Source organism: Sminthopsis crassicaudata, chromosome X (assembly GCF_048593235.1).
Source record: "Sminthopsis crassicaudata isolate SCR6 chromosome X, ASM4859323v1, whole genome shotgun sequence".
Lineage (NCBI taxonomy): Eukaryota > Metazoa > Chordata > Mammalia > Dasyuromorphia > Dasyuridae > Sminthopsis > Sminthopsis crassicaudata.
The window spans coordinates 78,782,888-78,804,080 of record NC_133623.1 but is presented as its reverse complement, the minus strand read 5'-3'; the positions used below and the strand labels follow the sequence as shown (position 1 = coordinate 78,804,080).

The 21,193-nt window shown below is 44.0% G+C and overlaps 1 protein-coding gene across 2 annotated transcripts in view; it reads right to left on the bottom strand.

The window, feature by feature from the left end:
* Nucleotides 1–20,533, bottom strand: part of ARHGEF9 (Cdc42 guanine nucleotide exchange factor 9) — a 262,559-nt gene extending 242,026 nt beyond the window's left edge. Inside the window, exons 1-2 of one of the 2 annotated variants that reach the window (XM_074278058.1) lie at nucleotides 19,974–20,533; nucleotides 6,084–6,147 (exon numbers count right to left, since the gene is read on the bottom strand). The gene's annotated coding sequence lies outside the window, so the exon portion shown is untranslated. The remainder of the gene's footprint in view (nucleotides 1–6,083; nucleotides 6,148–19,973) is intronic. The other variant, XM_074278057.1, reaches the window with a different exon arrangement.
* Between the last annotated feature and the right edge of the window lie 660 nt (nucleotides 20,534–21,193).

The following is a 21,193-nucleotide window of genomic DNA, read 5'->3' as shown; positions in this document are numbered from 1 at the left end:
CTCCAAAGAAGAGATATGAGAAAACATATACCTATATAAAATATCTATCTCCCTATGTGGAGATGGGAGAGTCATGGCTATGTGACATTGCATAACTTTTCAGATTTTTCCTATGTATTGATTAGTTCTGCTGATTTTCTCTTTTCTAAAAATAATTTATTCAAAACTTAAATAAGAAAATAGAAAAAAAGAAAAAACATTGTCATGTGCACAGCACAATATAAGAAAGGATTCAAAATATGTAACAATACTTTTTCATTTCAAGAAACTGTATATAATAATAGAACTAAGAACACCTTGAATTCAAAACTGTCCATCTTTTCTTTGCTACCTTGTAGGTTTTCTTTTGCTCTCTGCTGTGCATTTTTTACTTTTATTCCCCTTCCTTCCCCCAAGTTGACTATAGTTAAGTATGAATACATTTATGAAAACACATATGTATATATACAAGATACCTATAATCATAAATATATACACAGGCATATACATCTATGTAAGGTTGCACAACACTTCTAAAAATTAATTAATTAATTAATTTTTACAAATAATTTGTGCATAGGTAATTTTCTAGCATTGACAATTGAATAACCTTTTGTTTCAACTTTTCCCCTTCTTCTCCCCATCCCTTCCCCCAGATGGCAGATTGACCAATACATGTTAAATATTGTACAACATTTTTTGTTCTGTTTTTCTAAGGTGGATAACATCCTTCTTAGGACTTTAAATGGATTTTTGAAGAAAAGGTTTCTAAGGTTCCTCTGAAAGGACCAACAATCTTTACAGATGCCTCCGAAGAAAATATTTGTGCTGTATACTCTCATGATTTAACCATAAAGAGAGTAGTCAGGACTCCTTTTCAGTCCACTCAACAGAATAAATTATTTGCTATCATGCTATTACCCAGGAGACGTAAATATAATTACTGATTCAGCCTATTCAGTAGGTGTGGTACAAAGAATTGCCACAGCCCAAATAAAATTTGCAGCCTCTAATATTTATCAGCTCTTTAAGGAACTTCAAGAGCAAGTGAGAAAGCATCCAGGCAAGATTTATATCTTGCATGCCCACTCACATAGTGGACTTCCAGGTCCTATTTTTGATGGAAATTCAAAGGCAGATAGCCTTTTAACTATGTTAGCCAGTACTCCTTTATTTCAGGAAGCCCAAGAATCTCATTCTAAATATCATCAGGCTGCTCGAGCTTTATGTTTACAATTTGGAATAACAAGAAAGGAAGCTAGGAGCATAATAAAAAGCTGTACCGCTTGTCTTCCTTTCCACACTCCTACACTCCCTCCAGGGAAGAATCCTCGTGGTTTGAGACCCAATGAAATCTGGCAAATGGATGTGACCCATTATAAATCTTTTGGTCATCTGTCTTTCATCCACATGGCAGTAGATACCTTTTCAGGATTCACTTTTGCAGTGCCAACAGCAAAAGTGACAGCCCGAATGGTCACTGAATTCCTTACCCAAGCATTTGCAATTATGGGTGTGCCACAAGAAATAAAAACAGATAATGGACCTGCACATACTTCTAAACATTTTGTGCACTTCTGTGCACAGTATAAGATATTACACACTACTGGAATACCTTTTAATCAGCAAGGTCAGGCAATAGTAGAGAGAAGAAACAGAGACATTAAGACACTCCTCTAAAAACAAAAGAAAGGGGGAGCCACAGGTAACCCTGGAGAACTTCTAAATTTAGTCCTCTATACCATTAATTTTCTAATTTTTGACAAAGATGCAATGGCTCCAGCAGACAGGTTTTATAATCCACCAGAAGGGCAGTGTCCAGTGCGAGCAGCTCCACTGTCCTTAGATAATCGCCAGGTGATGTGGAGAGACCCAGAAAGTGGTGAATGGAAGGGACCAGATAGGTTAATTGCCTGGGGGAGAGGGTTTGCTTGTATTTCTTCAGATGGAGAAGGAATCAGATGGGTGCCAACGAGTCGTATTCGCCTTGTCCATTGGAGAAAGACAGAAAAAGAGAAAATCTAAGAAACATCTGACACTGAAAGAGCCTGGCTAATAAGAAGACTGTTAAAGAACTTTAAAACCAGCAGGAATCATTGTATTTCCTAACACAAGATGAGACTAATGGACAATAGACTTATGGACATTTATAAATTCTCAATTTATGATTATTTGATCATGTTATTTGTTATATACTTCTAGCATGTATTATGTTATTATGTTACTATGTGTTTATGTAATTTATGTAATTATGTGTAATGCCTCCCATATTGATGGATTTATGTTTCAAGGTCATAAACCCCCTATGTTCTAAATCAAAAGAAAGGGGGAGATGTTAGGTTCTTACTAAGTGCTAATGAGATAATGAGATATTAGGTTCTTACTAGGTGCTAAGTCGGTACTTAACATCCAAGTCTTTCCATATTTTTTCTAAATCTATGAACTCATTATTTCCTACGCCACAGCAATATTCCAACTGTATACTATCTAGTTATTTTGAATAATCTAAAACAATATTAATATAGCTGATACGCAATGCAGATTTCTCTTTTGACTGAATCTTTTTAAACTTTGCCTTTATTTGAGGTCAATTATTACTACTACTACTTTTTTTTCTACTAGATTCTACTCATTATCCTATCTGTGGGTATCTCATTTCTTTTACTTTACTTTAGACTTTCTCTTCAAAAAAAAAATACTACTGGGAGCTACAATAAGGATTACACAAAATATAGCAGGTACTACACTGAAAGACTGTAGTTTAAAAAAAAACACAGCAAAAAAGCTGGGTTACAACCACAGGTAACTTAGCAAAGTTAAGTATAATCTTACACACGCGCATGCACACACACACACACACACACATATACATACACATATATAAGCATGAAGGATAAATACACAATAAATAATTGTAGTTTAGAATGTGAATGGGATGAAATTACCCATAAAACAGAAACAGTAGATGAAAATTTTGAATTCAAAAATATGTTGCTTTCAGGAAACATAAAAATGAGAGATAAAATAAAGGGCAGCAACAGGATTTAATATGTTTTAAAAAAAAAAAAGCCAGGATGGTAATTAGGATCTCAAAGTTAAAGTTAAAATAGATTTAATCAAAAGTGAAAAATAAAACTATACTATGTGTCTACAATATCAATATTGTTTTAGAACATTTAAAATACCTAGACAGTATAAAATACCAAAAACAGACACAAACATAATACCATGTTTTATAAAAATAGGTCTAAATATTGAAGTAATACCAGGGGGAAAAGATGTAAGGAAGAAGATTTAGCAGTATCAGATTTTAATTATATTATAAGATGAGAGCATTGTTGAAGCATAAAAAGAATAATTTTGATTATTTTAAATTAAAATTTTCTTCTATAAATAAAACCAATGTAGCCAAGATTAGAAGGAACATGGAAATTTTGGGGGAAAAACCTTTCAGAGACAATCTCTCAGATAGGATGTTGGAATATTGCTGAGGTGTAGGAAATGAAGAAATGGCTGCTTTAGAAAAACGGACTAAATCTGACTTATGAAGGAAGATGTTATCCACTTTTTTCCCCCTTGAGGCAACTGGGATCAACTGACTTGCCCAGGGTCACACAGCCAGGAAGTGTTAAGTGTCTGAGGACAGATTTGAACTCAGGTCCTCCTGACTTCAAGGCGCGTGCTCTATGTACTGTTCCACCTAGCTGCCCCGATGATATCCACTTTTAAAGAAACAGATTAATAGGAGGAAATAAGCTCAGTACAAGCTTACAGATGTATGTGAGTGAACATGTGTGTATGTGTGTGTGTGTGTGTATATGTTTATAGATATCTATGTACATGCATATATATATCCACATTCAATTGTCACTTTCATCAGCGTGAGATGATGGGGGAAGGAGAGGAAAAAAGTAAAGTAACAATTACACAGCAGAGAACAAAAGAAAATCAACAAGGAAGCAAAGAAAAAGTGAGCAGCTTTGAAAACAATGTATATATTACACAGATTTTCTTGAAATGCAAATGCATTTTTATGTTGAATCCTCTTATGATCTGTTGTGCACATGGCAATTTTTTTTCCTTTTCAAATTTTGTATTTGTTTAAAATTAAAAAAACAAAAACAAAAACACCTACCCCTCTGTTAAAGGGGATGGCTCTCTAGGAAAAAGTGAGAGAAGGATAGAGGAAAAATTTAAGCAACATAAAACTCGAACGTAGCAGTATATACAATAAAGATTTATTCTTAAAAAACAAAACAAAACATTTGCCTGGCACCTTGCAAATCTAATAAAAGTCTTTCAAACAAAAAGGAAAAAAGGTAGGAGGAAAACCTATCTATGTTTATATACAAGTTAGAAACTCTAGAAAGAAGCTACTGTATAGAAAAGGAGATTAGCAACAGAGACCCAAAAAGTCACACAAGCAAAGATTCAAAAGAGAAAGGATCCATTACTCAAATGTCCAAAATATGAATTATAAGCAACAGGACAAATTCACTCTCATGGGCACTCCTGAGACTTGGTGAGAGGAAATGCATTCCTGAAATAAAGCTCTGAAGATGCACACAACTTAATCCAAAAGGACCTGAATAAGTAAAAAGGTTTGAGCAATAATGTCTCTTAAGATGAAATAATCAGGTGTGAAAAATCAATGTTCTAATGGAGGAAGCATTATAGAAAGAATGGAGTGAATCCCAACTAAAATAGAAACAATATTGTCATCAGAGTGTACTACAGACCACTTGGTCAGAAAGGGGAAATAGATGCAGAGTTCACAAGAGATCCTAAATAATGTGGGAGTGATGGGAAACTTCAGTTACCCCAACATCTATCTGCTAGAACTCTATAGCTGCCAAATGTAGTGTAGCAAATGGGAGAATATGCTTGGTGAAACGAGGATGGGATTTAGAGTCAGAGTGTGAGTTTGAATTCTGGATCCTTTCCCTTCTGGAGCCTCAGTTTCGTCTTCTGTGAAACAAGGAGACTGAACTGATAGCCTCTAAGAATCCTCTCAGCTCTAGATGTAGGATCTCATGATTCAAGGCCGGTCCCAGATACTTATTCACTAAGTTTCTATGTATGTCCTTGGGCAAGAAATTCAGCTTCTTTGAATCTGCTTTCTCCTAGCAGTAACTGGAGAGGTTAGCATTTATCCCTGTATACCTCCTAGGGAATCTATGAAGATCAGATAACATTCTATCTAGCAAAGTCTGAGGATCTTTCCAAGAATGGACCTAGAAAAACTGAAGGCACCATTATTATTTTTATTTGCCATTATTTTTTTCCCCACCTTAGGCTGGGGTTAAGTGACTTGCCCAGGGTCACACAGCTAGGAAGTGTTAAGTGTCTGAGACCAGATTTGAACTCGGGTCCTCCTGAATTCAGGCCTGGTGCTCTATCCACCGCGCCACCTAGCTGCCCTTATTTGCCATTATTCCAAAGGAATTTGCCTAAGGTCCCAACGTGAATCAGCACCAGAGATGAATTGAAAACCTAGGAAGAAAAGCCAAGTCAGGGGGCTGTGTATTACAGCTGGGGATTCAGATGGGGAATTTGCAGCTTTCCCAGATTCAACCCTAAGGAATTAGAGGAGGCAGGATGGTTAAGGTGCAATGAAGGGAATGGGACGTACACATAGGTCCATAGACTGAGAAATGAGAGCTGGTTTCTTAGACCAGAGAATGTCAGAAGACATGGAACAGAGAGAACTAAGGGAATGATTGATTATGCCAGAATTTGGACTCCACTCAAAAATAAACTGAGCTTGGGATTCCCTAACATACCAGTGCTCTTCTCTCTCCCGACGAGTCCTACATAGACCCTCCACCTCCCAACTTGTAATGCCACCCATGGTTTGGATTATGGAAAGGGAACACACTTTGGGTGGCTGGACAAGTAATCTGCTCTTCCCCCTTCCCACTGGACCAACACTATTCCAAATAACGCACGGTTAAAAAACCTTCATTACATTTTCCCCCTCTTCTTAACTTCTCCATTTCTCTTAAGGGGACCCCCATTCTTCTAGTCACCCAGACTCATAACCCAGGAATTATGAATCAATTTAGAAAAAAAAAACCAAAACAAGCATTTATACAAGCACCTACTATGAATTGATGGCGACACAAAGGCAGAATCAAGATGGTCCCCGGTTCTCCTGCAGTTCACAGCCTGTTGATAGAAACAACACACTTATATAAATAAGTACAAAGAGTTTTTTTGCTTTTTATGATCATTTGGAAGTGGAGAGGCACTATCACTTGGGAGGAGCAGACCTTGGCCTTGGCCAATAGAACTGAGCTTTGAAGGAAGCTCACAATTACAGACAGCTAGGTCCTTCCCAATCAGTGTAAATGACAAATTCCCTTGAAGCAGTCTTATCATTCGAGTTGACATAGCATATTACTATTGAGCTGGAACCAATGACCATCCTTAATAATATATAATTAAATATAATTGCATTATAAATTTGGAGTTTGGATTCCAATATGTGCATGCAATCAGGGTATTCCCATCAATCAGGACCTAGCTCTATAGGCAGGTGGGAAGAGATAAGGAGAGCAGAGAATAAGCTCAAAGACAAAACAACTCGAGCTACTTATACCTCCTGAGAGAAAGGCAATGGACTCCAGATGCAGAATTCATCATACATTTTTGGACATGGCCAACATGGGGAATATATTGTGATTGACTGTAGATTTGCTGAAAGGATTGTGTTTTTCTTTTTTTCGCTGGTGTGAGAGACAGGGACTAGTGATCATATTACCCCCCCAAAAAAAAAAGAAAAGAAAAAATCTCCAGTAAAGCATTTAAAAATATAGACGAGAAGGAAAATATAAACTCTACAGTTTCAAAAGCAATATGTGGATTGATTATAAGCTTCTTTGAAAAGACATTGTTATGCATAATAGTGTTTGGCAGCAACTCTCTCTCTCTCTCTCTCTCTCTCTCTCTCTCTCTCTCTCTCTCTCTCTCTCTCTCTCATGCACACTTGCATCCTTCAGCTGCCAACTCTTTCTGATCTCTTATAGAGGCTCTCCAATCTGCACCCCTTTCTCCCTTTATGAATGGGGTTCCCATTTTAGGCTTTCAGCACCTCTTGGTTGGACTCATTCAATAGCCTTTTATCCCAATTCATTTCTCTGCCTCGAGTCCCTTCTGCAATCCTGCCCTCTAGGTCTGGCAGGCTCATGGGGGATGCAGATAGCCCACAAAGGCTGTCCAGGGAGCCAAGGGGTAAGTGACTCACATGTAAGGAAGGCCGAAGGCATCATTTAGAGGGTTAGTGGACGCCTCCTCCCCCAACACACACTCCCAAGGGCCCTAGCATCATCCTTGGCAAAAAGATAGCACCAGTACAGTAGGCAGTGATCAGACTGGCACAGTGACATGGGAGCATCCCACAGCCAATAAAGATGAAGTGGGCTGTTTCTAGAAGCTGCGGTAAACGTCCCACCACTGTCCTCTGCTGGACAGAATCTAAACCGAAAGTTACTATCCCAAACTCCATCCATCACTGCCCCCTCCCCTCAAAAAACAACAAAACAACTCATAACACATTCCTGGAGAGAATCATAGGATCTCAATTCAAAGGCCATCTAGTTGCAACCTTCTTTGAACAGGAATTCTTTTTCTAACTTCTCCCACAAGTGAAAAATCCAGACTCTGCATGAACAGCAGGCCACTACTTGTTGAGACAGCATTGTTAGGAAACTCTTCCTTATACTAAGCCTAACTGTTCTGTCTGCTCAACAACATTCAATACGCTTGTTCAAAGTGAAGGGGGTTGACTACCACTTGGAAAACAGGCTACCATTCCAGTCGGAGGGGATTCCTAAGAGAATGACTTCATATAGCGGGAGATGATGATGGCAATATAGCACAAAAGAGACCTGGCTTCAAATCTTGACTCTAAAACTTACTAGTGACATGAATAGAGATCAATCCCTTTTCCTCTCTGAGCCTCAGGTTCTTTATCAGTAAGCTGAGAATAATATTACCTGCCTCTCAAGGGTGGTATAAGCAGAGTATTTGAAACAGGGGTTTCCATTAACTCTAAAGACTTCTTGTGATAAACACAGGCCACTGACTTCCCTTCTTTTCATGTCACTTGGAGCATTCTGGGAAAGATCCAGGGAAAGGACCCTGGAGAAGATGGAGGGGAAAGCCCAAGGCCTAGTGAACAGAAAGGAGTGGATGAGGCACCTATAACAGGGCCTGAAAGTGGTCATTCCAGCCTTCCAGCGGCTCAGCACACAGTGACTTGCACGATGAGGCAGCAGCCAAAAGCCTTTGCCGCCTGGGGTCCTTCTCTTTTCCAAATGGACACCTCTAGGGATTCTTTCAGTCCTCCCTGAACCCCAGTCTAGTCCAAATCCTCTAATTTATGGGCATGGGGATAACCCATCCTCAGGTGGGGAAACTGAGGCCAAGGAAAGGAAGGGTCCCTTATCCAGGGTCATACCCAAGACCCTAGCTCAAACAGTCCAACCCATCATTGGACAGAAGGGGAAACTGAGGCCCAGGGAAGGGATTTGAATTTAGGTTTTCCTGACTCTAAGAACAGTGCCTTAATCCATAACACATAGCCTTATGTCTAGCAGATGTTCTCTGTGGCTGGCCTGAAGTTTCCTGAGGGCAGGAGTTGTGTCCCATGGTTAGGTCAGAAAGGGTCTTGACTGTTCGGCCCCCTCATCGTACAGAAGAGGAAGTTGGGACTGCAGGGGCTGGAGTGATTTGCCAGGGTCATCACAGGATCCTAGACCTAGAGATGGAAGAGGCCTTGGAGATCACTGAGTCCCATCCCATTATTCTCTGTAGACTGAGGACCAGGGTGGGTAAGGTGCTTAACCAGAGTCAAAGCTGGCAAGCCTCAGGTCCCCTAGCTTAGAGACTAGCTGTCTTCTTAAAACACCAAGTCTGACAATGTAGATAGAACCATATAGTAGGTTCTCAAATGATACCAACTGACTTGGAATTCTCAAGTATTCTCTATATGACTCAAAGAGGAGGAACCAGGAATGATTTTTCTTTGGCACCTCCCTGTAAAGGGGAAACTCCTTTTAGCAGGTTTAGGCCCAGCACAATTCCCAGAAGACCCTAGCTCCCACTGAGGCTGTCAGTCTCTAGGCAAATAGAGAGCTTCAGGCAGACAGGTGAGCCCTTTATGGAAGGGGATTGAAGGACAGGAAGTGGCCAGAATTGGGGCAGGAAGTGGAGTTGCTTTCTGAGGCTGAGTGATCTTGCCTCCTGATATTATTCCTTGTGTGATTTGGAGCTAGCCTCTTCCTCTCTCTAGGTCTCAGTTTCCTCCTCTGTAAAACGAGGGGACAAGCCTAGATGGTTTCTGAGGTCCTTCCTAGCTCTAAAGTTATCTCCTTGCCCTGCTACGGACAAGTGTTTGACCTCAGATAAATCACTTCCCCAGTCTAGTCCTCAGTTTCTCTTTCTGTAAAACAAGATCAGATTCCACAGCTTCTAAGCTCTCCTCTATCTCCTCCTTCTGTTCCTCACTCCCACTTAGGCCCAACTATGGCCCTCAAGTGCCCTGCCTCTTGCCAGGCCAAAGGTGAGGGGATACAGACGCTGTTGTTGCTGGAACCTTCAAGGTGCTACAGGCCTAGCTAGATCCCAGAGCTTCTGGAAGGGCAGCCGGCATGCCTAAGCTCTGGCTGAACAGCCTTGCTTACCACCCACTCTCTGAGACCTCACTGAACTGGTCTGCCAGCTCTCTTCCTTGCCAACCAGGCCTGGTGAACAGGGCAGGATGAGGCAGGTCTACCTTCCAGCTCCCACAGCCTCCCTCAGCCTGCTACTTTCTTTTGCACAGGCTCTTATGGGCAGGGTAAGGGTGTGTAAGAGAAATGGGGGGGGGGTAAGAACATGAGGGATTGGAAAACAAAAAGGTAGAGAAGTGAGGGAGTGACAGCTACAGAGGTAGGGAAGTGGTGGTGGGAATATGGGAGGGCAAAGAAATGGAAGGTAATGACATGGGGGTGGGGACATGAGGCAGGGAAATGAAGAGTAGGGAAATGTGATAGAGACATGAGAGTTAGGAAATGGAGTGGGGAGGTGGGGGGTAGAGAATGCAACCTAAGGAGAGGTAGGGAAATGAAGGAATGATTTCTATTTCCCTCCACTATCTTCTGGGAATCTGAGGTGGCCATAAGACCTAAAAGCTGTTAAAACTGGGCAATCCCCTCTGCCTCTTAAAGTTCCTTTCACAGCTCAACTCAACTCCTACCTCCTTCAGAAAGCCTTTTCCGACTTCTCAACTTGTTAGTATCGCTGGCTACTTCTTTTAGAGAGACAAAGGGAGAGATAAAAGATGCAAGACAGCTAGTCTGGACAGAAGACGGAGAGACGGATAGGGATGGAGGATGTAGAGAGGCTAGATAGGAGAGAAACCTACCATCTCTCATACAGGATACGTCAGAACTGAATTTTTGAAGCTATTAAAACTTAACAACTTTTGAAATATTGTGTGTGTGCATGTGTGTGTGCGCGTGTGTGTGTGCGTGTGTGTGTGTGTGTGTGTGTGTGTGTGTGTCCTTTAGGCACTTATCTGTGAACAAATATCTCCTCCACCTCCAAGTAGAATGTAAGCTCCATAAGGTCAGGGCCTGTCTCAATTTTGTATAGCTTATCCAGAAAACCCAACACACAATAGACACATAAGAAATGTCAGGATCAGAAAATGTTAGGGATTCTTTTCCCCTTCACTCTCCACCCCCATACTATATGGTATCCCCTTCCTAAAGCTCAGCTGTCTGAGGGCGGGGCCTAATTAATCTTTTATCTTTATATCCCCAGTACCCTAGAAAGTACTTGATAATGTTGGTAGCAATGAACTGGATTGTTCTAAGAAGGCCATCCCTATCCCTGCAAGCTGACCTTGTGAGACAGGACCAAGTTCAGTGAGGGCCACAAGCACTGTTCCCCTAGAGGATTAGGGGGGGCCTAGGCCCACTGAGTATTCAGTTAATTCAATGTTTTCCACCTGAGCAGAGAAACTGAGGAATAGGAGCTCCGATGGGGGTGGGAGTGAGCAGCAAACCCAATTGGGAAGACCCAAGGCCTGTATGGGGCACTGAAGTTAGGGTCCCTCGGCTCCAGGAAAGAGGTAGGATGACAGGAGCATTAATGGTACACACTCCTCACACCTGGCCCCCAACAGAACGGAATTCCCTCAGAAGATTGGAACCCCTAAGACCCTGGAGGTCCCACCCATCGCCTTCATTCTCTCCCAACCCTGAAGGTCCAGAGAACAATGGGAGGCCTTACTTCCAGCCTAGTTTAAGTTGGAAGCCTGTCCAGACAGGATGGGAGACATAAGCCCCTACCCCTGGCTACACATCATTCAGCTCCTCTAAAGCCCTGGCCCCCGAGGATGGGGGGAACAGAGGGCAGGGAAATCCAAAACAAGCACTCATCTAATCTCCAGGACTTGGGCAGGGCAACAACTTGGCCTTCCCGATCCTCCCTTACCTTCCAGATGATCCTCCCTTACCTTCCAGATGATCCTCCCTTACCTTCCAGATGATCCTCCCTTACCTTCCAGATGATCCTCCCTTACCATCACCACTGATGTTTCCATAAGGAAAGTTGGCTTCCTTGGAACTAACTGTAGGCTCCCCATCCAGTACTAAAATGGGGGTGGGTGGGAATGAAGTCCCTTAACTTCTCTAGGCCTGCTTCCTCCCTTGTGTAATGAGGGGGACGGCCTCAATAATCTCTAACCCTTTTCTAGCTCTAAACCTCCTGGTAGTCAAGAGTGCTAAATTCCTTCTATCTCAAATTAGGAATTGGAAAATCCAGGCTGCTTTCTGCCCTTTTTCTCACTCCACCTTCATTATTGTTGTTAATAATAATAATAGTAATGACTATTAAAGCTCCCGTTTCTCTAGCGCTCTTGAATTTTGCAAAGCATTTTCCTGACAACCCTCTGAGGCTGTTAAGACAAGCATTATCACACCTCTTTTTTCAGATGAGGAAACTGAGGTTTAGGAAGATATAATGGCACAATGGGTAAGAGTACTGGAGTCATAAAGTCTCAAATTCAAATTTCACCTCAGATACTTTCTAGTTGTGTCCCTAGGTTGTCACTTGACTGCAGCCTGCCTCAGTTTAGTCATCTGTAAAATTTGTCTCCCAGGGTTGAACAATAACATGAGGCTCAAATGAGATAATTTCTGTGAAGTGCTACACAAGCCTTAAAGCACCAGAGACATGTTAGCTCTTTTTATTATTAAGGTTTGTTAATTATTAAAATTGTTTATTATTGATAATTATTTCTGATCATGGCTTGTTAATAATTATTCTTTCTTATTGAAGCATATTGTTTACTATCAATCATTAAGGTGTATTAATCATTAATAATTATTCATTAAGGTTTATTATTATAATTATCAATTATTGTTTCTTATTGTGGTTTAATTATTAACATTATAAAGAGTTGTTAATTATTAAAGTTGCTTATTATTAATCGTGGTCTGTTAACTATAATTACTAATTATCGTTTCTTATCGTGGATTATCATTAACATTATTATAATTTGTTAGTTATTAAAACTGTTTTTCAACAATTATTTCTCATGGTTTTTATGATTATTTCTTACTGCAGCTTATTAACATTATTTATTGCTAATCCTTAAAGTTTGTTAATGATTAAAATTGTTTATTAATAATTGTTTCTTATTGTTAGCATTATTTATTATTATGGTTTGATAGCATAATCAATAATTAATGCTTCTTGTTTTGGCTTGTTAATTATAAACATTATTGTTAATCATTAAGGTTATTAAATTATTAAACTTGTTTATTACTAATAATTATTTCTTATTATGGTTTCATATTGGGTTACCTCCAATCTGAATGGGCTACCTGAAGCTGCTCTTTCAAGGCCTCCTCTCCTCAAAGCTGCCTTCCCTCTAAACATACCTAGCACCATCTCAGTATCCCATTTGGGGCATGAAAATGTTATCATTATTAGTAACACCACCACTAAAAATAATGACTAACATTTCAATGGTGTGGGTTTTCCTAATGCACATACATGTGTGCGTGCATATACACATACATGTACACATACATGCACACATACATACAGAGAAAGAGAGGGAAACGTTTAGTGGAGCTTTAAGTCATTAAAGCTCAAAATGGCACCAAGAGATTTATGTGTGCATACATACACATGTATATATAGACAAATGCATATGTGTCCACACATACATATGTTATGCATGGGCTCTGCATATCTGCATGTACATGTGAGCTGCATGATATGCACTGCGTATGCACACACATATGTATGTATAATTTTACCCACACAACAATCCTGGGAGGTGGGTGCTATTATTAGCCCCATTTTGTGAGGATAGTAATAAATTTAAATGGTTTAAATAAGTCACGTTGGAGTTGTTTCAATTGCCCATCATAATTTTTATTTTTATCCTTCTAATTATATTCATTTCAAACTTTGCTTTAACAAGTTCTTAGTCCACTTTTACACAATCCACTGATTCAGAAATGATTCCAACATGAATAATAAGTCTACTCTGTGTTGGGGGAAGAGAGAAGGAGGAAGAAAGAGACAGAGATAGGGGAGGGAGGATTCAAGAGAAAAGGAGAGAGAGAGCTGGAGGAAATGAGAGGAAAAAGAAAGGAAGGGACACACACACACACATACACACACACATACACACACATACACATACACACATACACACACACACACACACACACACACACAGAAGAGAGATAGAGAGGCTGAGAGGCAAGAATGTTATAAGAATGGAAACCAACAAAGGATCCTGAGAAAGATGCGTCAGGCAGGGAGGAGAGAACCTGGAAAGAGAAATGCCACAGAAATCCAGATGGGAGAAAGTATCCAGGAGGAAAGGCTTGGTCAACAGGGCTAAATCCAGCAGCTCTATTGCCACATGACCCCAGGGGAAAATCATCTGATTAAGCAATTAGGAGATTATTGATAACTAGGGTACAGAATATTTAGATGCTGCGTAGAAACTCTGGGAGGGGCCCGATAGAATGGGAATAGTGGATACTCAGTAAGTAGTGGGTTGCAGACTTACCCTGAGAGTGGGGAAGACCTGAGGTGCCGTCCTGCCTCTGACCCCTCCTGGCTGGGAGCCCCTGGGCAAGGGGCTTCTATGCCGACCAATTTAGGCAGAGGAACACTCCTCCCCTGGGGATCTCAATTCCAGACAAGTCCCAGGATACAGCTTTACTACCATCATTGTGAAAAGAAAAGACCACAAAGGACTCCCTGCTCTCTGCTTGCAGCCCTGGCTGGACGGTCTGGCACCCTTTCTTTCTCTCCCCCTCTCAGTGTCTGTCTTTGTCTCTTGGTGTGTGTGTGTGTGTGTGTGTGTGTGTGTCTGACCCCTACTCTATTTCTTTCTGTCCTCTCCCCATCTCCCTTCTGTGTCTTTCTCTCCCTCTCCCTTTTTTGGTCTCTTTGTCTTACTCTGCCTCTATCTCCTTCTTCTCCCCTCCTCTGTGTCTCTGATTTTCTTTCCATCTCTAGCTCACTCCTTCCCATCTTCCTTTCCTTTTCCATGTATCTCACTGTTTCTGTCTTTCTAGCATCTCCATCTAGCTCTTTTCCCTCCTAAAACATGAACCCCGTGGCGTTTAACCTCCTAGCAGTTTGTCTGTCCCTAAGGAGATTCAGGCACAGATCACTGAAATGGCTTAAACTACTCAAACAAAGCCTAACCCTAATTGTGACTTTTTTTGGGGGGTATGCTAATCATCCCTCTTCATTTATAAGATATTTTTAAATAGTTTAGGTGCCGAAAAGAAAAGCTTCAGTATCAAAACAACAAAAGAGGGGAGAGCAAAGCGGGTCTGTCAGAGAAGCAGGAGCTCCTTTTCCCATCCCTGCCCCCAAGAGTCTTCAATCCTCATCCAAGGGGAAGAGGATTCAAGAGACAGTAAAAGTCTTGACTGGGTAAATGGACTAGAGCGGCCAGCCCCAGGGGGGTACTTACCCATTGTGATGCAGACATAGAACCCAAGGGTTCAACAGGCCTCCCCCCCCCCCAGAAATGAATGCTTTACTAATATTTCATGAAGAGCCTGCTTTCTGTCAGTCACTTCTTTTAAAAGCTACTGGTCTCCCTAAGACCAAATGGTCATTGTTTCTGCATAGATTTTTTGTTTATGCCTATACGTGTATTGTTCCAAATGGGACAAATGTGAAGCAATGGGTAATGGGGGGTGGGGGGAAGAAGAGGCACAGGAGACATATACGCGGACAGAGACAAAGACATTCACACAAAGCAAGACAGAGAGAGGCAGCCAGGGAGACACGAAGAGAAGAGAGACAGAAAAAAAAGAAGACAAAGAGGAAAAAAAGATGGGAGGAAGAGAAACAGAAAGACAGGCACAGAAAGAGAAACACACAAACATACACAGAAACACACACAGAAAGTGAGAGTCAGACAGAGAGACAAAAGAGAGACAGGAAAGAGACAGAGATAACAAAAGACAGCAGAGACAGAGATAGAGGAAGGAAAGCCAAGGAAGGACACAGAGACAAAGATGAAAGTTGGGGTGGAGAGGAAATGGGAAAGGAAAGGCACTCTCCTAATTGCTGAGCACATTCCCAACAAAGGGGTGTGGGGGGGATGTCTCAGAACTAGATTTAAAAAGAGAGATTTGATTGGTTCATATTCAGTAAGTATAGTTCCCCAAAACACAGAAAGAGCAAATGAATCGAGAGAAAAAAAAATTGAGGCGCAACTAAAGCCAGTGGAAGTGAAGGAGAAAGGGAAGGGCTGGAGTTCCAGCTGAAGGGAGGAGTTGGGAGCCTGTCCATTGGTCCCTATTGCTGTTAGGATCAAGAGCTATCTTTCATGTTTGGCATTTAAAATCCTTCCCAACCTGGTTCTAGTCACTTTTCCAGGCCTGTTATATGTGCTGGTCCTCCCCCGTAACCCAGCCAAACCAGTCCACTTGCCATCCTCAGCCTTGCACAGCATTTGCACCTGCTGGCCCCCATGCTCCCTTCCCCTACTCTTCTCTATCTCAGTATCTCTCGCTTCTTTCAAAACTCAGTCCATCTGCCATGCTTCTTTCAATTGCTTCCAAGGGAGTGGGAGTACATTCACAAAAGAGGTACTGATTACAAGGTTTCTCCTTATATGAGTAATCATGATCTCTATTCTAATGTCAGCTCTTTAAGGGTGCACTTTTGGCTGTGTATCCCCAGCACCTAACAGTGCCTAGTTTACACAGTAGGTGTTTTGCACCTAACAGAGCCTAGTTTACACAGTAGGTGTTTTAATGTTTGTAGATTGACTGAGGACTGGGTTGATCTTTTTTTCTTTCTCTGGTTACCCCCCTTCAAGGAGAGTTTCTCAAGTGTTTATCTCAAAGTCGGGACAGTTTCAGGGTTCCCCCATCACTATGGCCAAGAATTTATCACTATTGGAGTTTCGATTTCCATAGGAGGGAAAACTGAGACTTAAAAAAATGTGGAACAATCCTATGCAAAGGCATGGGGCATTTATTAAGCGCTAACTATGTGCTGGGCACTAGCCCTTCCCTAGGCCTCAATTTCTTCCTCAATGAGATCAGCCTAGATAGCCTCTAATAGCTACTCCATCAAGCTCTGGATCTCGGATCCTTTAAGTAATCGAAGAAGTTCCAGTTTCCTTGAGACCCTACCTCACCCTGGGGTGGCAGTTACTGCCAACTATTCCAGGCATTCCTCCACCAGGAAATTAGGAACCACCATGAAGCTCTCAGTGCCGAGCCACTCATTCTTGTTCCCAGAGAGGGAGGGACTGGCATTAAGTAGGGCAGTCAACCCAGTTCACTTAACAGGTCTGTAATCAGAACAGGAGTCTCAAGAATTGTCATCTATCAACACCTTCATCAAAGTTCCCTAGGATAGGGTGGGGCTGAGATCCTGGCAAGTCATTCCCCCCTTCTGAACCATAATTTCACTATCTGTAATGTGTGAACAACGAATGCTTACACTCTACACCAGCATCGAAACAGACCCCCTTTCTTTTTTAAAATTCTAATAATAGTGTTTTATTCTCAAAATACATGCATACTTTACAACATTCACCCTTGTAAAACTTTCTGTTTCAAATTTTTGTCCCTCCCCTGGACAGCAAGTAATCCAATATAGGTTAAATATGTGCAATTCTTCTAAACATACTTCTACATTTATTATGGTGCACAAGAAAAATCAGATCAAAAGGGGAAAAATGAGAAAGCAGGAAAAAAAGCAAACCACCAACAAAAAAGATGACAATGCTATGTTGTGATCCACATTCAGTCCCCATAATCCCCTTTCCAAATGCAGAGAGCTCTCTCCATCACAAGAGACATCACAAGGAATCACCTCATTTAGACCCCATTTCTCCACGAAAAATTTAAGGTTTACAGAGTGATTTCCTCCCTATATTGCTGTGAAGTAGAGAAGAGAAATAGGCTCATTTTAGATAGGCAGAAACTGATGTCTAGAGGGATCACAGGAGCATAAACTAGAAGGGACTCAACTTTATCTAGTCACACATATTTAACCTATATCAGATTGCTTGTTGTCTTGGTGAGAGGGAGGTAAGGAAAGGAGGGAGACAAATTTAGAATGCAAAGTCTTACAAAAATGAATGTTAAAAACTATCTTTTCATGTATTAGGAAAAATAAAATACTAATGAACAATGTAATTGTAAAGAGCAACCACCCCCCAAAAGAGTACACCTATCAAATACCACAATGCATCAAGTGATTCTCCAACAGATGAGCATCTGTTTATTTTTCCCCAATTACTTATTTGCTAGCATAAAAAGTGTTGTTAAAAAAAAAACCATCTAATCCAATCTATTCAATTTATGAATGAGGAAACTAAGGCCCAAGAAGGGCCCCAACCAAGTCACGGAGGTTGGAAAAGTTCTCCATGGTCATATGACTAGTCAATCAGGCCTTGGATAGAAGCCACAAAGTGCTAGTAGCCCTGAAGTCAGAGCGTCTGATTTAAAGCCCACCTATTTCTGTGACCCTGGGCAAATCAATTCCCTTCAGGGGTCTGTTTCCCTTTCGATAAAATGAGCGATCTGGCCTAGCTGGCCTCAGAGGTCCCTTCCAGCTGTAGATGATACACGTAAGATTGGTTAAGCCAAATCCAAATGTTGGAATTCTAAAGTCTGTGCTTTTCCTCCCCAACTTGCTTTTTCCTTTGGGGCCCAGCTGCAGTTTGGAAATTCAGCTTTCCATTGAAAACTGGGCTAGGAGTTCGTCTGACAGAAGAGATCTGTGTTGCCACCAGGCAGTCTGGAAGGAAAGGCCTAGGGAGAAATCCAAGGAGGGATCAGTTCCTTAACCCAGGAATGTGGAAACAACACCCCTTCGAGGTAGGATTTCCCCATGGAGACCAAGGAGGCAAGATGCCTTTCCCCAACTTTGTGCCCCAAAGGTCATTTGGGACCTGAAACTCCAATTGGTTCAGCCCTCTATTATGGAAGTAATCGTCAAAATGGGGGTACCTCCAAGCCACTTTTGATTTTTATTATCTCCACATGTCCACAATGTAGGGTAGCAGGTAGTGACCATCAGAGGCAGAAGGACTTGGGGAACAGAACACAGGAAAGCTGGAAGCAACTCGAGGAGGTAGCTGTGCAGAACTTGGATTTGAGTTCATCCACCCTCCATTTGGAAGGGAAGAGGGTGGCAGCCCAGGGATTGACCCGGATGCGCCTGGGGTCACAGAGTAAGGAACTGCTGCAGACTGCGGCAACCAAGCTTCACGGTAACCAAAAGAACAACTACTTAGACCTGAGGAACGAGTCATTCGAATTCTAACCTAGCCTTCCCAACTGTGGGGGAGATCATGGTGGGGGGGGTAGGGAATCACGGTGGGGAGGGATGAGGGAGGCGGCGAAGAAATCATGGGGAGTGGGCAGGAACAGGCACCAATGCAGGATGGAAAATTGCTAATTTCCCCTCTTCCCCCCCACTACCGTCTCCAACATCCTGTCCCGTGGGCCAAGCAGCAAGGCCCTGGATCGGGGACTTTTAGCCCAGCTGGAAGGCCCGAGGAAGTCCAAGTATCTCTCCAGTGCTCCCGTTCCCGCCATTCCCCTGCATACTTGAGACCCACCTAGTCTCTTCCCCATTAGGGGGGCTCTGAAATGCCCCAAACGTCCTCGCGAAGCCCCGATGGCAACCCACTGCCCCTCAGCTTCTGCGGCCCAGTCCAAGTCCCCGGGCCAGCCAACGTTCGTTGCCTTTCCTGGACGGCTGCTCCCGCTCCGATTCCTGTGACGCCCTGTGTCACCCTTACTCCCATGGCACTCCTCTCCCTACTCTCCACAGGCAGCCGCCAGCTGACCCGCCGCCAGCCCCGAGCCGTTCACCTCAACTCCCGCTCCAACCGCACAAGTCGTTCAGTCTTCGGAGCCGCCCTCGCCCTCTCCGCCCCCGGTTCCCCGCCCGAAGCTCCTATCCCTAGTCCCAGTAGGCTTTGCCCAGAACCGTCAGATTCTTCGGGGCCTTCTGGGTAGAAGCGCTAACTGCCGGCCAAAGGAACTCTTGGGAGCGAGCGCTAGGGAGACTGGGATGGGGCTGCCCAGGGACCGTCTCATCCCAGAGATAACAGGAAAGTGCCCGAATGAAACTCGGATATGTGGCCTCCAGGGCCGGGGAGCTGACTCTCGGATCCAAGTACCTCATCGAAGACACCGCGGGAGCCGGGTCATCGAAGACACCGCGGGAGCCGGGTCATCGAAGACACCGCGGGAGCCGGGTCATCGAGTCCGTCCCGTCTCGTCCCAGGAATCACCTTCCATAATTTACCTGACAGCCCGAAGCTTTGGTAGCCGGGAGTTCCCGAATTCCCTCCGACACATCCCACCTTTCAGTCCCGCCACCCCCGCTCCCCACCCCGGGGGCCGGGCGCACGCGGGCCGTCCTCCCTCCTCCCTCTTCCAACCCCCGAACAACCGGGAGGACGGACGCGATACCTCCAGCGATGACTTGCGCCGGCTTGGGGGCGTCCTCGATCCCCGGCTCCCAGTTCGCCGTCGCCGTCGCCGTCGCGGTCCCGCTCCCGGTTTCTCTCTCGCTCTAGCTGTCGCTCACGTTCTCTCTCCCAGTCTTCTTCTCGGATTCTCTCTCGATCACGGTCTCGTTCGCGGTCACGGTCTCTTTCTCGGTTCCTCTCTCGATCCCTGTTCCTGTGCCCGTCGGAGCGGTGACTTCGGGCTCCGGAAGACTCGTCAGAGCTTGTGGTCGGGCGGTGGGAGGCCGATTCTCTCCCCCGATTCGCCTTCCTGGAAAAGCCGACAGCCGAAGCCCGAGAACTCCCTGAAGGTACCGAGGAGCGCTGGGCAGCCCCGCGGGCCGACAGTCCGGAGACGGCGGGAGCTCCGGCAAGATGGGGACGCCAGGAGAGCCCCATTCATCGAAGGCGAGGCGCTGGGGGGAGCGCTGAGGTGGCCAAGGCCAGGGCCAGGGCTGGATCGGGGTCCCAGCCGGGGGCAGAGCGAACACCGGCTGCCTGCGGGACTGCTGGGCCAGCTGTGCGGAATGGGCGGGACGGGGCGGGGCGGGGTCAGGATGGTTGCCTAGCACGCCGGTTTCCTAGAGCCGCGGCCGTCGCGGGGGCCGCCCCTCCAGGTCACAATTGCCGGAAGGTGGGCCGGGGATGACAAAGGGCTGCGGGGGCAGGGAGAGGGACCCACGGGGTGGGGGCGGGGCCGGGGCCAGACCCGTTTGGCCTTGGGGAGGCTAGGCCCGGGGGCAGACTGCGTCTGGCCCCGAGCCAGCTTTCCTGAGACAAATAGCGGCTAGGGCTGGCTCCCTTCAAGGAATCCCTCCTCTCTTTCCTCTCTCCCCTCCCTTTTTCCTGCCCTCTTTTCTCTTCCTCCCCCTCCTCCTCCCCCTTCTCCTTTCCTCCTCATCCTCTTCCTTCTCCTCCTCTCCTTCCTCCCCCTCCTCCTCCTCCTCCCCTCCCCCCTCCTCTCTCCATTGACTAACTCAATAGAAGTGCCTGTCCCTTCCCTGTCATTTCCTCAGTTTTGCAGAGCTCCCCAGGCCTTCCCCGCCCCCCCCCCCCCCCCCGGCCTTTCTGTTGTATAGTCATTATTGGCACTTACTCCCAGCTAGTGGTAAAGAGAGTCTGATGGGAAAGCTTAGGTTCCATTCCTGGTGAGCAATCTGCTCGTATCCCTCCTCAGCCTGC